Here is a 17,011-nt window from a genome sequence, read left to right as displayed (position 1 = left end):
ATGGCATAATCACATTGGCCAACTACACCCTTTCCCCCTCCACTCCTCTCCCCTACCCGCAGTCCTTCAGTACTTCTCCTTTAGCACACTCCAGCATTGAAAAAGCATCCCACCTTTCGCTTCAGGGGAGTTGAACTCAGTCTTAGTTGATACTAGAGTCTCTCCCTCCTACTGCCGCAGTCAGAATGTCTTGTCACCTTAGGTAAATGTCTGGCTCTGTTTCTTTTTGACACATTTCATAGGAGCAAACAGACATTCACCAAATAAACAGACACATAATGCAATGACTACAAGTGGTAAGTAATGTTGATCGTGAAAATAACAAAATGCTATGGCACAGGATAAGCAGTGCTTTTGTTTTGTTGGGTTGACTGAGAGGTGATACATGAGTTGAAACAGTAAAAATGAGAAAAATGTTATAAAGGGATAAATGAATATTTTTCCAGGCAGAGAAACATAAACTGAAAAATACAAGGGGTAAGAAAGAGGCTTGAATGTGGTAGGAATGACAGATAACTGTGCATCGACTATAGTCAGAGAAGAGGTAGAGTGAAGCTGGATGTGTAAAGTGGGAAGTAGGTCATGCAATACCTTCTTAGTCACTGAAAGAGTTCGTATTTTATGGCAAATGCTTTGGAAACTACTGAAGGAAAGAAGTGAATAGATAATAAATCATTTTATTTTCAAATTTTCACAATAAGTTCTGTACACAAAATAGATAGGGGGAGAGAAAATATGTAAGCAAGAAGAGTTACTTGGATAATGGGGCTGTCTAGGTGAGCAGAAAAATGGTAGTTAAGAATAGCTAGTTTTAAGATATATATTTGTCCAAGAGCCATTGATTGGAGGTTGAGAATAAAGAAAATGACATTTAAGATATTTCTCAAGTTTCTAACTTCAATAACTGGAGACCGTTTTCCAGTTGTTGAGACTTAGAAAAATATTAGACTTTACAGGACAGAAAAATAAAGATTTTGATTTTGGATGGGCTAAGTTTAGAAGTCCATGAGCCATCCAAGTGGAAATATCAAAATCTCAGTGAAAATATCTTGGCTGTAGCTATACATGTGGAAGTCTATGGATGGTATTTCAGTGAATGAGATCACCCTCAAGTGATGACAGAAGCAAAAAATAGAAAATACCTATAATCTGAGAATCTGTATCATTTAGAGACAGGAGGGGCCAGGAAAGCCTAAGAATGGAGGTCAGTAAAACAAGAGGGATACCTGAAGAGAAAGTTACCACAAAGGCCAGGGGGAGATTTCTAAGAGTGAGGGTAAGATCAATTCTGTCAAACAGTACTAACTAGTCAAATAGAACAGATTTTTTTTTAAAAAAAACGCACATCGGATTTGATTAAAGTAGAAATAATGGATGACCTTGACAAAAGCAGTTTCACTGGAGTTGTGCAATCTCCACACACAGCAATAATTTGGAGAATAATTGGGGGGTGGGTTAGAGCAATACGTCAGACCAGACGACTGTAACTGGAAACCTCACATGACAAGTATCTAGGAATACTACATAATTGTTACTTTTTTCAAACATATACAGTAGTTGCAGCAAGAAAAAGAAAAATATCAGGAAAAAAAAAAGAAATAGTACTGAATACTGGAGAGGTGAATTCATGAGACACAAAGTGGAGGAGAGAGGAAAGGAACCATCTGAGTAACTAGAGGGCTGCCTTTTAATGTCATATGGAAACACATCTGGCACTTTTCTTACAGACATGTTGCTAGAGCCCTTCTTTATCAGAGCTCTGAGGTATTAGCCTAGGTCACACGTTTATTATTAACGGCCTCCTCAGCGGTGACCGCCTCCTAACTAGCCTCTCATATCTCACTCCCTCTAGCAAATGCTCATCATGGTGCTATTGCTAAACCAAATCGGCCAAGGTCCCACTTCTGCTTAAACCATTCAGCGGAACACCATCAAGTTTAGGTTAAAACAGCAACTTGCTCATGAGGCACGTTCAATTCCTTTAATTTCACGATAGCATCCTCTCCAGGCACAGCAAGTCATCTGCCAATATCAAAAAATCACTGTATGGTGACTGCTGCGGTCGCTAAACCTGCTATAAGGTCTTCTTGCAATGTTTTTGTCAACCAGTCCATATGATAATCAACCTAATCTATTCATAATTCATGATTAAACTCAAATTTCCTCCTTCTAAAATACTGTCTGACTCTGCGTTCTCCCTCTTGCAGGCAGAAAGTCCTTCTCTATTCTGCTACGACGCCTTGAGTCCCTTTCTCACAGGAACACTGATCACACTTTGTGACGTGAGATTAATTACCCAAGTAGACTGTTAACTGCTTCAAGGCAGGCCATGTCGTTCTGGGCACAGCTTGGAGTAAATGCTCAATAAATGTTAAGTGAATAACAAATAATCACTTAAAGAATCTGTTATCTTTTAAAGCTCTTTTCTAAAATTTTGATTTTTAAAAATATTCAGCATTCATTCATTTACTACAGTTACATGTCAAACTGGTCTCTCAGTTAAAATTATTTTTCTGTGTTATTCATTTATTCTTGAGTCTATATTTGTTTCCCTCCTTAAATGTATTCTTCTTACAACATTTTAATTCAATTCTTGTAAATTATATCACTTTGAATCCTGTAATTTGAAGTTAGAGAAAACCCGTATTAAAAATCTTTAAACATAAGGAAAGTCACTAATAACAAAATTGGAATTCTGACAAGGAAGACGCACTAGTGTTGTTGTTGATTATTCAAGAATGACAAAAATCACCCTATCTTTATGGAAAGGCCTTATTAATATTAATTGGGTCACATGTCAATTCTGGTTGCCAGGGGCATACAATGCAGCAATTGGCTTAGGCATGGTTTCTGAATTAAGTGCTTAGGAGGGAGATTGGCTTTGAGTAATGAGAAGCCACTGGTAGTTCTAAATTAATACCCTTATTCTGAGCCAATGAGAGAGGTTGGGGGTGTTATTAAACAGGCAACACAATGTTTACTCTACATATATGACTCTTTACTTATAACTACTTAAATATATATATATGCATATGTATTTGGATTTTTTGACACATACTTAAAATTCAAAGACTAATGTGTCTCTGGGTTGTTAAAAACAAGGCAGTTTCTAAACATAATTGATGCTTATTTTCAGGTTAGTCTCACATAACGGTGATGATTATTAAACACAGAAACAGAATTGAACTGTACATGTTTTTATCACATATGTTATTTTAAAACTATTTTAATATCATATAAAACATACTTCTAAAAATATAAAACATATAATTTGAACAAGTATATTCTCCAGCTTAGTATGAATGTTTAACATAATGAGCCAACTTTGAGAAGAGAGTCACTACAAAGCAAAGGCATGTGATTGCTTTGGAATGACTCTGATTCTTACAAAATTTTGATTATGTATTTCATACAAAGGATTGCAAGTGAAATACAGACTTCATATTTTTCTTTTGTTTCTGAATTTTTTCTCTCTCAATGATAAGATTCCTTCTCATACTTAATCTGAAGATGAACGATAGTTAAGGATTCAAAAATCAAGCAGTAAAAGACAAGGATGAGATCAATCAAATACATTAACTAGGAAGTGTTTCCATTTGAGATATTTTAGTAATTTGTCTCTGCCAGGTAAGCTTGTCTGTTATGTCAGGAGCAAAGGTAGGTTATTATAAGATAGTTATTTTGCAGAAATAAACTTTTCCAATAAACCCCAAAGCACAAAAAAATCAATCTCTGCTATACAAAATATTATAATCTTTTATAGTGATTTATAATTTACAAAGCACATTCACAAAAAGCGTCTCATTTACTTCCTATAAAAGTCCAGTAAAAGAGAGATTATTATTCATATTTTTGGATGAGAAAACTGCAAATAGAGAGCTTAAATTACATGTGTGAGATAACAGTAATAGAAATCAGAGCTGGAGCTTGAATGTAGACTCTTTATTCTCCATGTAGGGTTCCTTCCTCTACTGTCAAATCCCTTCATGCCTTCAATTTAGAGGTTTGAAGAGGATTTATTATTCTATCACATACAAGATTACTAGTTAAATTTTGGGCAACGCTAATATAAATATGACGCTGGAGTTTTTAATGGCAACGCAGAGAAGGATTAGAGAAAAAAGTAGACATAAAATAACAGAGGTATGAAGAAAATCATAGATTATTGCAGAAGAATGCAGGGGGTACAGAGCAATTAAGCCAATAGCTCCCACGTGCTTAATCATAAATTCTGAAACTAGAGAGCCCATATGCTAGTTCAACAGAGAACAAAACAGTGATTCTACTTTTACAGCTTCCCTGTAACTTGGCTTTCCACTAGCTGTGAGTTTTATGAAGGATAGGGATTTTGTGAGACTTTTACCAAGACAATGTGAAAATACTGTGATTTCAGACATAAAAGGGAACAAGCTTTAGGCACCTATGCCCAGAGTAGAACGTTCACTGTTTCTATACCACTCCTTGTTATAATGGGTCTTCCTAATGAGAAAGTGACCGTTTCTTCCAAATGGAGTAAAAGATAAATAAACTCCATAGATGTGGCATTAAGTAGAAATGTGATTCTGGCAGAATATATCATACCAAAGCAGTGAAGAGAGGTTTGAATACGAAAATAAAGACAGGAACTTTTTGAGTAAAAAAAGGAAGTAAAAGCAGGCATTTTGCTTCTCCTGGTTGTGAATAACTGACCACAGGATACCTAGGATGAAAATCAAGAGGCAGCTGAGTAAGTGTCTACCAGATTTGTATAAGAAGGAACACATCCAGGTCTAATGAGCAAGGTCATGACTTAAGCAGATATAACACAATTCCTCATCCAAATGCAACTCCCTGGTCAATTCACATGTCCTGAGCTCCTTTAATGAAATAGAAACTGGGCGCTCTTTAAGAAGAAATTTACAGTTACTTTACAAGTAGCCTCTGTGAATCTTCCTCCTATCCTTCTTTAAATAGATCTCAACTCATTTAAGATAACAAACTAGCAGAGTGATGTATCATATAATCTGTTGAGTATTGAGCAATGGTTATGATAACATTAATTCCTAGATCTCTAAGTTATCACTGGAGCTACTGGTCAGGGTTAGGACTTACAGATGCCCCATGACTGTGGCACTTTGATGTAAAGCTACTCCATGTTAAGCTCAGGAGGAATCTGAATTTACCAGGTTACTCCCTGAGTTCCTGATTATATAGAAACAAATCTGTTTAGCTTGCTTTATGATCTTCAAAATTACTTTCTAACTTATGAGGTCGGTGTTCTAACTGAAGAGAGGACCAGCTGACACTAATGACCTTTTCTATCTAAATAACAAATCCAAAAACAAATTATCATGTTCGTAGAAGATTGAATTGACTGGTGCCACTACAGTATCAAACAATTTGGAAATACAGGTGTGTTCATCCTTCCTTTCATTTAACTTTCTTGATTGTATTCCTAGAAAACAGGTAGTTCTTAGGGGAAGGGAAAGGAATTTATTGTAAGTTTAATGAATTACTGTCTCCGATTACATATGTTGTTCCATATATGGTCCTCTTAATAGAGCAATTTAATGTAGGGATTTTTACATACCATGCAGCACAGTGATCTGGAGAATTATTTCCTATTCCCATGAACAGATGTTTGCTTTTACCTGGCAAGAAGAGCAGTATACCTTCAGGGTCATAACTCTTGAACACATTGATTCATATTCAGACTGAAGAGTCTAAGAAACACTATTTTTTTTTAACCAACTACATTAATGATTTTGTACTCATATGTTCTAAAGCTTAAGAAGTACAGGTATCCTAGCTTGACAATATACATATGTATGTAGAGGTAAATTAATTTATCAGGAAATAAAAAGGTCATTCAGTTAATTTATCACTTGCAGTGATGTGAAAAAATGCTAGGATAGTTCCTCCAAGGAAAAGAGCAAGTTATTGTCTCCTGCACCTAAAAAAGTTTGGATCTCTAGACTTTGGAGAAAATATATATCATATTTGGGTTTGCGCTTCAATTGAATGACCAGGTGAACTCACAAGTTCCCTGCTTTGAGTTGGAGCCCAAAGCAAGGGAAATCTTACTTGTTAATTCAGGCTAAGTGTTGTATTTCCTTTGTCTCAACAGAGTTTCATCTCTTGATTTAAAAACTCAGCATCATGTACCTCTCTTTCTCACACTTCTCACTGTTGTAGTTTTACATGTTTTATTTTTATTAATGATTACTGTAGTCCAGACTGTGTTTCATGAGGATGGAGACTGCCTTTTTTTTTTTTCCACTATAGTATCCCCTGAACATACCACAATGTTTTCTACAGAGAAAGCATTCAATAAAAATTTGTTGAATAAATGACTTAATAAATGAAAAAAATATATTTCTTCTTAATCTACTTTACTGGTGGGATATACATAGTTATCTCAAAATGTTAGTTTGCTCATTCTCAATGAATATCTTTGTTGTGGCTATAAAATCTGGAATTAGAGATCCCCTTTGCATTAATTTATGTAGCAAGACCTTACTTTCCTGCCAAAGTCAAGTCAATAGCAACTGTGGTGGTAAAAAACAATTAAAGAGGAGTAATTACAAAAAATGCTTAAATTCCAGAGGAAGCTCAACTCTCTCACCCCTCCTCCTACTTCATCAGGATGAAAGCAGCAATGATGGGATCAGAGGCAGCCAGACTACATGTTAGGGGAAAGAATAAAAACAAACATCTCTTGTACTGAAATTCTCTCAACTGGTCTCTACAGGCCTTTGGATGTGAGGACATCTCTTGTCCTTTTTCCACATGGGTTCTTCTTTCTTTCCCTGGAATCTCTCATACAGCCCAACAGATAAAAGAAAGCCCCAGATTTCCTTCCTCTGGGGAGAAAGCATTTCTCCCATTACCTTTGCAGACCATTTACATACCAGCTGGGCCCCAAAAGGTAGAGAGAGGTAATGGTATAGTTATTTTAGACCTGCTTCCAGTTTAAGCAAACGGGAACATTGTGGTTAATTAAGAATCAAACTAGACCACCAGGGAAGAGGACTGAGCAGAATTCAAAGGTACCTGGTGAAAAGTGCAGCACATCCATTTCTTGGCATGGCCCTTCCATGGGGAATTTGCCGTGGTTATAGGCAGTCTGTATGGATTTAGGGATGCTCAGCCCTCAATATCTGTCATACACACTTCAGTGACACATGATACAGAAGGTTTACTGTCACACCTACAACTCAATGTGAAGGCATACTTTTTTTTTTTCCACATAACATTTACTGACAGCTGTTGAAAATTAAGAAAATAATAAACATGATTGCAGTAAGCCAAATGCATAAATAGCTCTTGGAAAACAATGAAACAATCAAGCAAAGAAAATTAAAATAATGCAGCATTAACCCTACTTTTCTAGTTGAACCAAATTAGATCCACTTCAAGGTAAGAGGTTAAAACTGGTTGGTTTTGTTGTTGTTGTTGTTTTGCTATCCTAATTACTTAATCACTCCTCTCAGATACAACATCGATACTATTTACTTTTCAATGTCTCCAAGCTAATTAAACAAGTGCATTAAGGAATAAGAAGATCAAAAGGAGAGAAGACAGAGCATAGATAATGGAAATTTGAAAAATAATTTTAAAGAGAGAACGTCCTTTTATAAAATAAATGTATATCTTACTCTATCTTGTTGCCTGTAGGGTTTTCTCTTAACAGTAAATAAGAACATATCATTTTCATTGATTCAGCACCAACTACTTATTGTCTTTCCAACCCAATCACACAAATGCTACCCATTTATTTTAACTCATTTAAATATTTTAAAAATATTTTAATCCCAACAATCTGTTTTTAAAAAACATTTTCCTCTACATTGCTTTTCTCTTTTCTTATCCCTAAAGGTTTCCTGCCCCCCATTTCCTTCTTCTCACTTATTAGCTTTACGCGCCTCTCTTCCTACAGCCCCCGATTTCTCCCTGTGCCTGTGTCTCTGGGAACACGCATCTCATCTTCCACCTCCTTCCCTTCCTCTCTCACTCTCATATTCTTACTCCTTCACAATTTCTTCATTCCCTTCTCAACTACTTTTTTCTTTAAGTTACATTTTCTTTTCTCTTTTGCAGGGGAGGAAGAGTATAAGCTATTTGGAGACAGAGAACCAAGAAGAAAACCTTTAACCTCTCCTCACCTGAAAATAATTGAAAATCTTCAAGAAATGACAGTATTTGAATTGTATTCTACATTGAGGTTTATGTTAAGGTCAGAAATCTTGGTTGAAATCTTTCCTGCTTAAAGCAGGAGAATGGAAATGCCAACCTGTCACATGGCTTTGCTTTGAATGTAATCTCAACTTACCTATTTTGGGGATATTCAAATTGTCAAATATCAGTTTCTAATTAAACTGTTCCAAGTGTGATACATTTTTGATTGGGTAAAATCATCTCCATTTTCTGGCATTAAATGTTGAAAACATCTCCGCCCGTAAGTGTCATTCCCTGCCTTTCTACAATACACAACATATTGGACTGTTACCCAGGGGGCACGTTCCCAACGTGAAACCTAAGTGAAAGTTGTCCTCATCATCTACAGTGTTGCACTTAAATACAGACGCCTCTCCGGGCAGCTGCTGAGAGAATATAAATTTGAAAAATATACATATCTTAGGTCAACTGCATTTCAATGCTATAATTACTGCTTCTACCCACAAGTGATAGAAAAATTTCACATAAGTGTAATAGCATTAATGATGCCAACTTCTGTCATGTAGTGAAGGTTTAAACACCATTAAACCACAGTACACACATACTGTTTTACGATACTTATAGCTCTCTAGGGAAAATAAAAATGAACACAAACCACTAGCTTTGTTCTGACTTTACAAATGACATACTCTAAGAAATATATTCCTCTAAGAATATAAGCACCTTTTATATTTATACATATGTAATACATCTCATTAGTGCCTTCTCTTTTTAGCAAAATTAGGCTCCTACAGAAAAAAAAGAAAAGCTGTTAGATGTTTACCGAGTTACAGAGAAACCTACAGGACATAAGCGTAGACAAAGCTTCCATGCTTCAGCTCCCGAAATGGTTCCAGCATTTCTGAGGCAAATTAGCTCCCTTAGATAGGCAGGTCAGAATCAGAATAGTCTCTAAAACTTTCTTCAGGGATACAGTTCTTAGTAGGACAGAGGTCTGGGAAATTTTTACACGGTGCATTTAAGTAAAGGAATAAGTTGAACATCTAACAGTTGACCTCAGATTACCATGTGTTCTAGGCATAGGGAATTACAGTGAATAAAGCAATGAATAAAACAACATAGTTGACATTAAACAAAAATAAAATTAAAATTAAATATAACTTAAAAACTGAAGTACAGCATGACACATGGTGATAAATGCCACGGAGAAAGAAAAAAAAACAGGTGAGTAGAGCAGGGAATATGGTGGTGAAGAGGTGTAATTCGGAATTTGATGACCATGTAGGACCTCAGGGTAAGTGTGCTACTTGAGCTAAGACCCAGTAGTGGAGGTAAGGAATTAAGCCACGAAGAAAAAGGGGTGGTGAAGGCGTAAGTCTAGTCAATATCAAGAGCAAAAGCTCTCAGGTAGGGGTGAGCTTGGAGAGTGTAAGAAATAACAAGGAGAACGTTATAACTGGAAAGAAGTGAAGGGCAGTAGTAAGGGAGGCTCACAAGGTGAGAGAGGATGGTATCTTTTGAAACATACACAGATACAGCTCAAGCAGATAAAACTGTTAAGCAGATTTGTTGTCAAGTTACAAACAGCATAGAGAATAATATATTTGCTTATTCAGGACCACTTTAAATTCACTCATCAGCATTAGTCACTGTGCCTCTGAAAGTGTCTTTCTCTCTCTTGCTTATTATATATCCTTCTACAAAATGACTAATTAGATTTCCAAGCATACAGTGCAAATAATATAAAATGCCTAAGATATACCCTGCTTCCTATCCACATTTATAGTTACACACTTGAAATTATCACATACATGCCCTGACAGCACAAAAGCACTCAATACGACCCACAGTAAGTTCATGATCTTCCTTCCTAACTTATTCTTTTAGCAAATAAAATGGACATCGATACAGAAAATCCTGTTTATACAGTTCAACATCCATTCTCCTATCCTCTTTAATATCAGAGCCAGATTTTAGCAGAGCTCCTGCCTGCTGTTACAAAAGTGTACATTTTCCTAGCCTCTTTTTCAGCTAGTTTGGCAATGTGACTACATTTTGGTGAATTAGTTGTGACCAGAACTGTTGTTTGGGTCTGATTCTTTAAGGAGAACCTACGCAGCAGTCTGCATTCCTGCTGTTACTTCATCTTCCCGCAGCGGGGAATAAATGAAGTTCTTGAACGATAGGCTTAAACTATGTGACGGAAACGTGAAGATGGAAAGCTCAGTACTAGTATGGTGCAATAAAAGATGAAAGTCTAGTTCATTGACGTTATTGTAGAACTGTGATACTGTTTTGGACTGCCTACCTTCTAATTTCTTCTACGTGAGTTTAAAAAATACCTTTGTTCCATCAAGGAATTTTTATTTTGAATTTGTAGGTTCCAATGAGCTGAACCTATTGAAGAGATATAGCCATTCTTTTATTGGTCCATATTTAGAACCACCTTTCACTCTGCTTTAATTCATCCTATCTAGTACTGGTAGTTAGCTGTAACATTCTATTTAGTTACCTTTGGATACCTGATCCATCTCTTCTCTAAGTAGCTGCCTTTCTCTCATTACTTATAATACAGAGGACTGAAGGCGTTTTCTTAAGGCTGTCTATAGTCAGTTGGAAAAATAGTTATCCCTACATACAAATCTATTCCTTCCCCTTTCCGGTTCAAGTTAGTCTCGTCATTTAATTTTATTAGCATAACTTTCAAAGCTATTCTAAGACAGTTATAACTTGTGTTGCCAAAAACAACATACATGGCAGTATCATGTTCCATTTGTCTCCCACCCCCACTTATGAATCAATCACAGAGATACTTTCCATATCTGAAGCTGTCAGACACACAGCTATATCTACACTTGTCAATGCCTGAGTTGCCCTTATTGTTTTTTAATAAAAATATCAGCAAGACGGGATAATAGAAATTGATATGGGTGTGAAATAAAGCGCACAAAATTTGAAATCTTGGGTTAAGGACTTCTGATCAGTTTAGACTTTGGAAATTTTCTCACTCTTTCTGAATATCAATTTTATAATCAGTAAATTGTCAATAAATAATCTCTTGCTGCTGTTGGTTAAAAAACTAAGTTCAAAATATTAGCCTAGGGTTGAATCCTTGATGGAGCAAGAGGCAGAGGATTTACCCCTCCACTGTAAAGATATACAAGTGTATATATAATATATATGGACAGCACATATGTAATCACTGTTTTTAGATATCGGCCCATAGGGAATTATCTGCTGTGAAGCGAAACTGTCTGCTTAGAAGCAGGAACAAAATCACTGACACCTTCTGCTTCCAGACACATTCCAGACAACAGGGCAGGTAAAGAATGCCAGGGAGTTCATCACCGTCTTTTTCAGCTGAGACAGGTTCTAAGATCTGGAAATCTAAGGAGGCTGGAAATTTCCAGGCCTGCAAAAAGGCAGGAGGATATAAATAGTAAAAGAGGCCAAGAAATCAACATAGTGGACTGCTCATATATTGGCTGAATACTAAAACATAAATATGTGACATGAAATTCCACAACATCAAGCACAGAGGAAAAAGGGATCTGCAAGCTTTATATAATTCACACAGCTTTACAAGGACTGGGAGGCATTTAAGGTCCTACCAGCCATACTGTGACTCTTCTTTGATCACTTAAGGCATGTAGTAGAAAAGTCAAAAGGGAAGACTTTAGTTGTAAGGTTAAATAACTGCCAGAGTAAAAGCTCTTCTAGCCTACACAAACAAAGCTGATGAACCAGATTTAAAAGAACCAAAGAGAACCATATGTAACTTAACAGATATGGTTGGAAGAACCGTGTATACTTACAGAAAGGAAGAAACTTCAAACTTTCCCTTGCACCACACATACAAAATGTAACTTGAGACCAATTTGAGATCGATTTTAAATCTAACTACATATAAGCATTAAAACTATGAAAATACAGAAGCAAAAATAATAAAATACAGGAGAAAATTTCTACAATATTGGAGTAGGCAAAGATTTCTTAGTACAAAATAAACAGGAAACTTAAAAACAAAAAAATTATATCCTCGACAAAGTACTAGCAAACTGCCTCCTACGATACATTAAAAGGATCACACACCATGATCAAGTGGGATTTATCCCAGGGATGCAAGGATTTTTCAATATACACAAATCAATAAGTGTGATACACCACATAAACAAATGGAAGAATAAAAACCATATGATCTCAATAGATGCAGAAAAAAACTGTTGATAAAATTCTACATCCATTTATGATTAAAAATTCTCCAGAAAGTGGACACCGAGGGAAGATACCTCGACATAATAGAAGCAACATATGACAAACCCACAGCTAACATCATACTCAATGGTGAAAAGATGAAAGCATTTCCTCTAAGATCAGGAACAAGACAAGCATATTCATTCTCATCAATTTTAGTTAAACATAGTTTTGGAAGTACTAGCCCCAGAAATCAGAGAAGAAAAGGAAACAGAAGGGATCCAAATTGGAAATGAAGAAGTAAAACTGTCACTGTTTGCAGATGACATGATACTATACATAGAAAATCCTAAAGGTGCTACCAGAAAACTACTAGAGCTCATCAATGAATTCGGTAAAGTTGCAGGATACAAAATTAATATACAGAAATCTGTTGCATTTCTATACACTGACATGAAAGGCCAGAAAAAGAAATTAAGAAACAATCCCATTTACCACTGCAAGAGAAAGAAATACCTAGGAATAGGTATTTATTCCTAGGTATACCTAGGAATAAACCTCCTAAGAAGGCAAAAGACCTGTACTCCAAAAACTATAAGACACTGATGAAAGAAACTGAAGATGACACAAACAGATGAAAAGATATACTTTGTTCTTGGAAGAATCAATATTGTCAAAATGACTATACTACCAAAATAAACAAATGGGACCTAATTAAACTTAAAAGGTTTTGCACAGCAAAGAAAACAATAAATGAAACAAAAAGAACCTACACAATGGAAGAAAATATTTCCAAAAGATGAAACCAACAAGGGATTAATCTCCAAAATATAAAATCAGCTCATACAGCTCAATATCAAAAAAACAAACAAAAAATGGGCAGAAGATCTAAACAGGCATTTCTCCATAGAAGACATACAGATGGCCAAAACGCACGTGAAAAGATGCTCAACATCACTAATTATTAGAGAAGGGCAATTCAAAACTAGAATGAGGTATCACCTCACACCCATTAGAATGGGCATCAGAAAATCTACAAATAAGTGCTGGGGAGGCTGTGGAGAAAAGGGAACCCTCTTGCACTGCTGGTGGGAATGTAAATTGGTGCAGCCACTGTGGAGAACAGTATGGAGGTTCCTTAAAAAACTACAAATAGAGTTACCATATTATCCTGCAATTCCACTCGGGGGCATACATCCGGAGGAAGCAATAATTCGAAAAGCTACATGTACCCCAATGTTCACTGCAACATTATTTACAATAGCCAAGACATGGAAGCATCCTGAATGTCCATCAACAGATGAATGGATAAAGAAGAATGTGGTATATATATTTACAATGGAATATTCCTCAGCCATAAAAAGGAACGAACTAATACTATTTTCATCAGCATGGATGGACCTAGAGATTATCATAATAAGTGAGGTAAGCCAGACAGAGAAAGACAAATATCATAAGATATCACTTATATGTGGAATCTAAAAAAACGATACTAATGAACTTATGTACAAAACAGAAATAGACCCATAGATATGGAAAACAAACTTATGGTTACCAAAGGGGAAAGGGCGGGGGAGAAATAAATTAGGAGTTTGGGATTAACATATACATGCTACTATATATAATATAGATAACCAACAAATTAAGGACCAACTGTATAGCACAGGGAACTACACTCAATATTTTGTAATAACCTATAAGGTAAAAGAACCTGAAAAAGAATATATACGTATATATATATAGAACTGAATCACTTTGCTATACACCTGAAATTAACTCAACATTGAAGTATATAAATCAACTATATATAAATATATAAAGAAAAAAATAAAAACAAAAATGTCATTAAAGTGGATTTTCTCAAACTAAAACTTCTCAAAAATTTACCATTAAGAAAATGAAAAGGCAAGCTACAGAATGCAAGAAAAAAATATTTTTCTTCCTTTTTCCTTTCTTTCTTCCTCCCACCCTTTCTTCATTTTATATCTATGTATCTAATATATACATCTCTGATAAAGAATTTTCAAATAGAATATATAAGGAACAATTGCACCTCAATAATAAGCAGATAGAAACAATTTAAACACGGACAGAATATTTTAACAAGGAGTTTGGAAAAGATGAATAAATGACCACTACACAAATGAAAAAATGCTCAATATTATGTCATTAAGAAAGTGCAAAAACAAAAACAAAAGCACAAACAAGATATCACTACAAATGTACTTACTAGTAGGGCAAGCATTAAAACGATTGACAATTCCAAGCCTTAAAGGTAAGGGGAGCAAAACCTCTCATGCACTGCAAGCAGGAATGTAAAATGGTAAATCACTTTGAAAAACATCTTGGGGTAGTTGTTCTAAAGTTAAAGATACACTTACCACATGACCCAGCAATTGCACTTCTGGCTATTTACCCAATAGAAATGAAAACCTATTCCTATACAAAGGCTTTTACACAAAATTTTAAAGCAGCTTTATGTATAAAATCATCAAATTGGAAACAACTCAAAACTAATGACAGGGCTTCCCTGGTGGCGCAGTGGTTGAGAGTCCGCCTGCCGATGCAGCGGACACGGGTTCGTGTCCCGGTCCAGGAAGATCCCACATGCCGCGGAGCGGCTGGGCCCGTGAGCCGTGGCCGCTGAGCCTGTGCATCCGGAGCCTGTGCTCCGCAACGGGAGAGGCCACGACAGTGAGAGGCCCGCGTACCGCAAAAAAAACCCAAAAAACTAATGACAATCCAATTGTCTACTCAGTGCGGCTTAGCTACCGGTTCCTTTCTCTGTGTGTCTTCTCTTTGCTTACCAATCTGAAAAACTGTTACTTTACTGTATACAGCTAGAGAAAGCATACGACTATCTAATTAAATGTATATTAATTTTATCAAAAAATTTTATAACAGGCTATTTCACAGATTGCTGGAAAAACTATGGATTGACTGATGTGAGGTCAGTTATGTATCCTCAGTCCATTGAGCCTGGATTGGCCGCATAATCCAGAGTACATCACTGATTCTCATGGAACATATTAATTCTGCTTTCATCAGCTGGGGCCGTGAATGGTATTATTTGGTTTAGAAGCAACACATACCTAGAGATATCCAATACCATGAATAAATTGTTTAGTATAAAATCATGAACAGAGGGCTTCCCTGGTGGCGCAGTGGTTGAGAATCCGCCTGCCGATGCAGGAGACACGGGTTCGTGCCCTGGTCCGGGAAGATCCCACATGCCGCGGAGCAACTAAGCCCGTGAGCCATGGCCGCTAGGCCTGTGCGTCCGGAGCCTGTGCCCCGCAACGGGAGAGGCCACAACAGTGAGAGGCCCGCATACCGCAAAAAAAAAAAAAAAAAAAAAAAAAAAAAAAAAAAAAAAAAAAAAAAAAAAAAAATCATGAACAGAAAAAAGGAAGAGAGGAGGAAAGATAATAATTATTTTCAGCTGATTTGCCTGTGACAACCGAAGTGATATGAATAACTAAGTAAAAAAATAAAACTAGGTTATGCTTCCATTTGTGTCCAGTAGGTTACATATACTGAAATAATGAAGGTTACAACAAATGAATAATAATATAGTGGAACTGATGCTCAGCTGTCTCCCTATCATAGTTATCTATTACATAGGTTCGTAATCTATGCTCTTAGTCATTTGAGTATTAATATTGACATTATTATTACCATGATATCATTCTAGATACCACTACAACTTGCAAATGATTTTAAGTGATTGCATTATGATCAACATCAAGCTCAATAACAAAAAAAAAGCCAACCCAATCCAAAAATGGGCAGAAGACCTAAATAGGCATTTCACCAAAGAAGATATACAGATTGCCAACAAACACATGAAAGGATGCTCAACATCACTAATTGCTAGAGAAATGCAAATCAACACTACAATGAGGTATCACCTCACACCAGTCAGAATGGCCATCATCAAAAAATCTACAAAGAGTAAATGCTGGAGAGGGTGTGGAGAAAAGGGAACCCTCCTACACAGTTGGTGGGAATGTAAATTGGTACAGCCACTATGGAGAACAGTATGGAGGTTCCTTAAAAAACTAAAACTAGAACTACTATACGACCCAGCAATCCCACTACTGGGCATATACCCTGAGAAAACCATGATTCAAAAAGAGTCAAGTACCACAATGTTCATTGCAGCTCTATTTACAATAGCCAGGACAAGGAAGCAACCTAAGTGTCCGTCAACAGATGAATGGATAAAGAAGATGTGGTACATATATAGAATGGAATATTGCTCAGCCATAGAAAGGAATGAAATTGAATTATTTGTAGTGAGGTGGATGGACCTAGAGACTGTCATACAGAGTGAAGTAAGTCAGAAAGAGAAAAACAAATATCGTATGCTAACACATATATATGGAATCTAAAAAAAAAAAACAGTTTCTGATGAACCTAGGGGCAGGAGAGGAATAAAGACGCAGACATAGAGAATGGACTTGAGGACACGGGGAGGGGGAAGGGTAAGCTGGGACGAGGTGAGAGAGTGGCATGGACTTATATACACTACCAAACGTAAAACAGCTAGCTAGTGGGAAGCAGCCGCATGGCACAGGGAGATCAGCTCGGTGCTTTGTGACCACCTAGAGGGGTGGGATAGGGAGGGTGGGAGGGAGATGCAAGAGGGAGGGCATAT

Source organism: Kogia breviceps, chromosome 1 (genome assembly GCF_026419965.1).
Source record: "Kogia breviceps isolate mKogBre1 chromosome 1, mKogBre1 haplotype 1, whole genome shotgun sequence".
NCBI lineage: Eukaryota > Metazoa > Chordata > Mammalia > Artiodactyla > Physeteridae > Kogia > Kogia breviceps.
Note: the sequence above shows the minus strand (reverse complement) of the source record.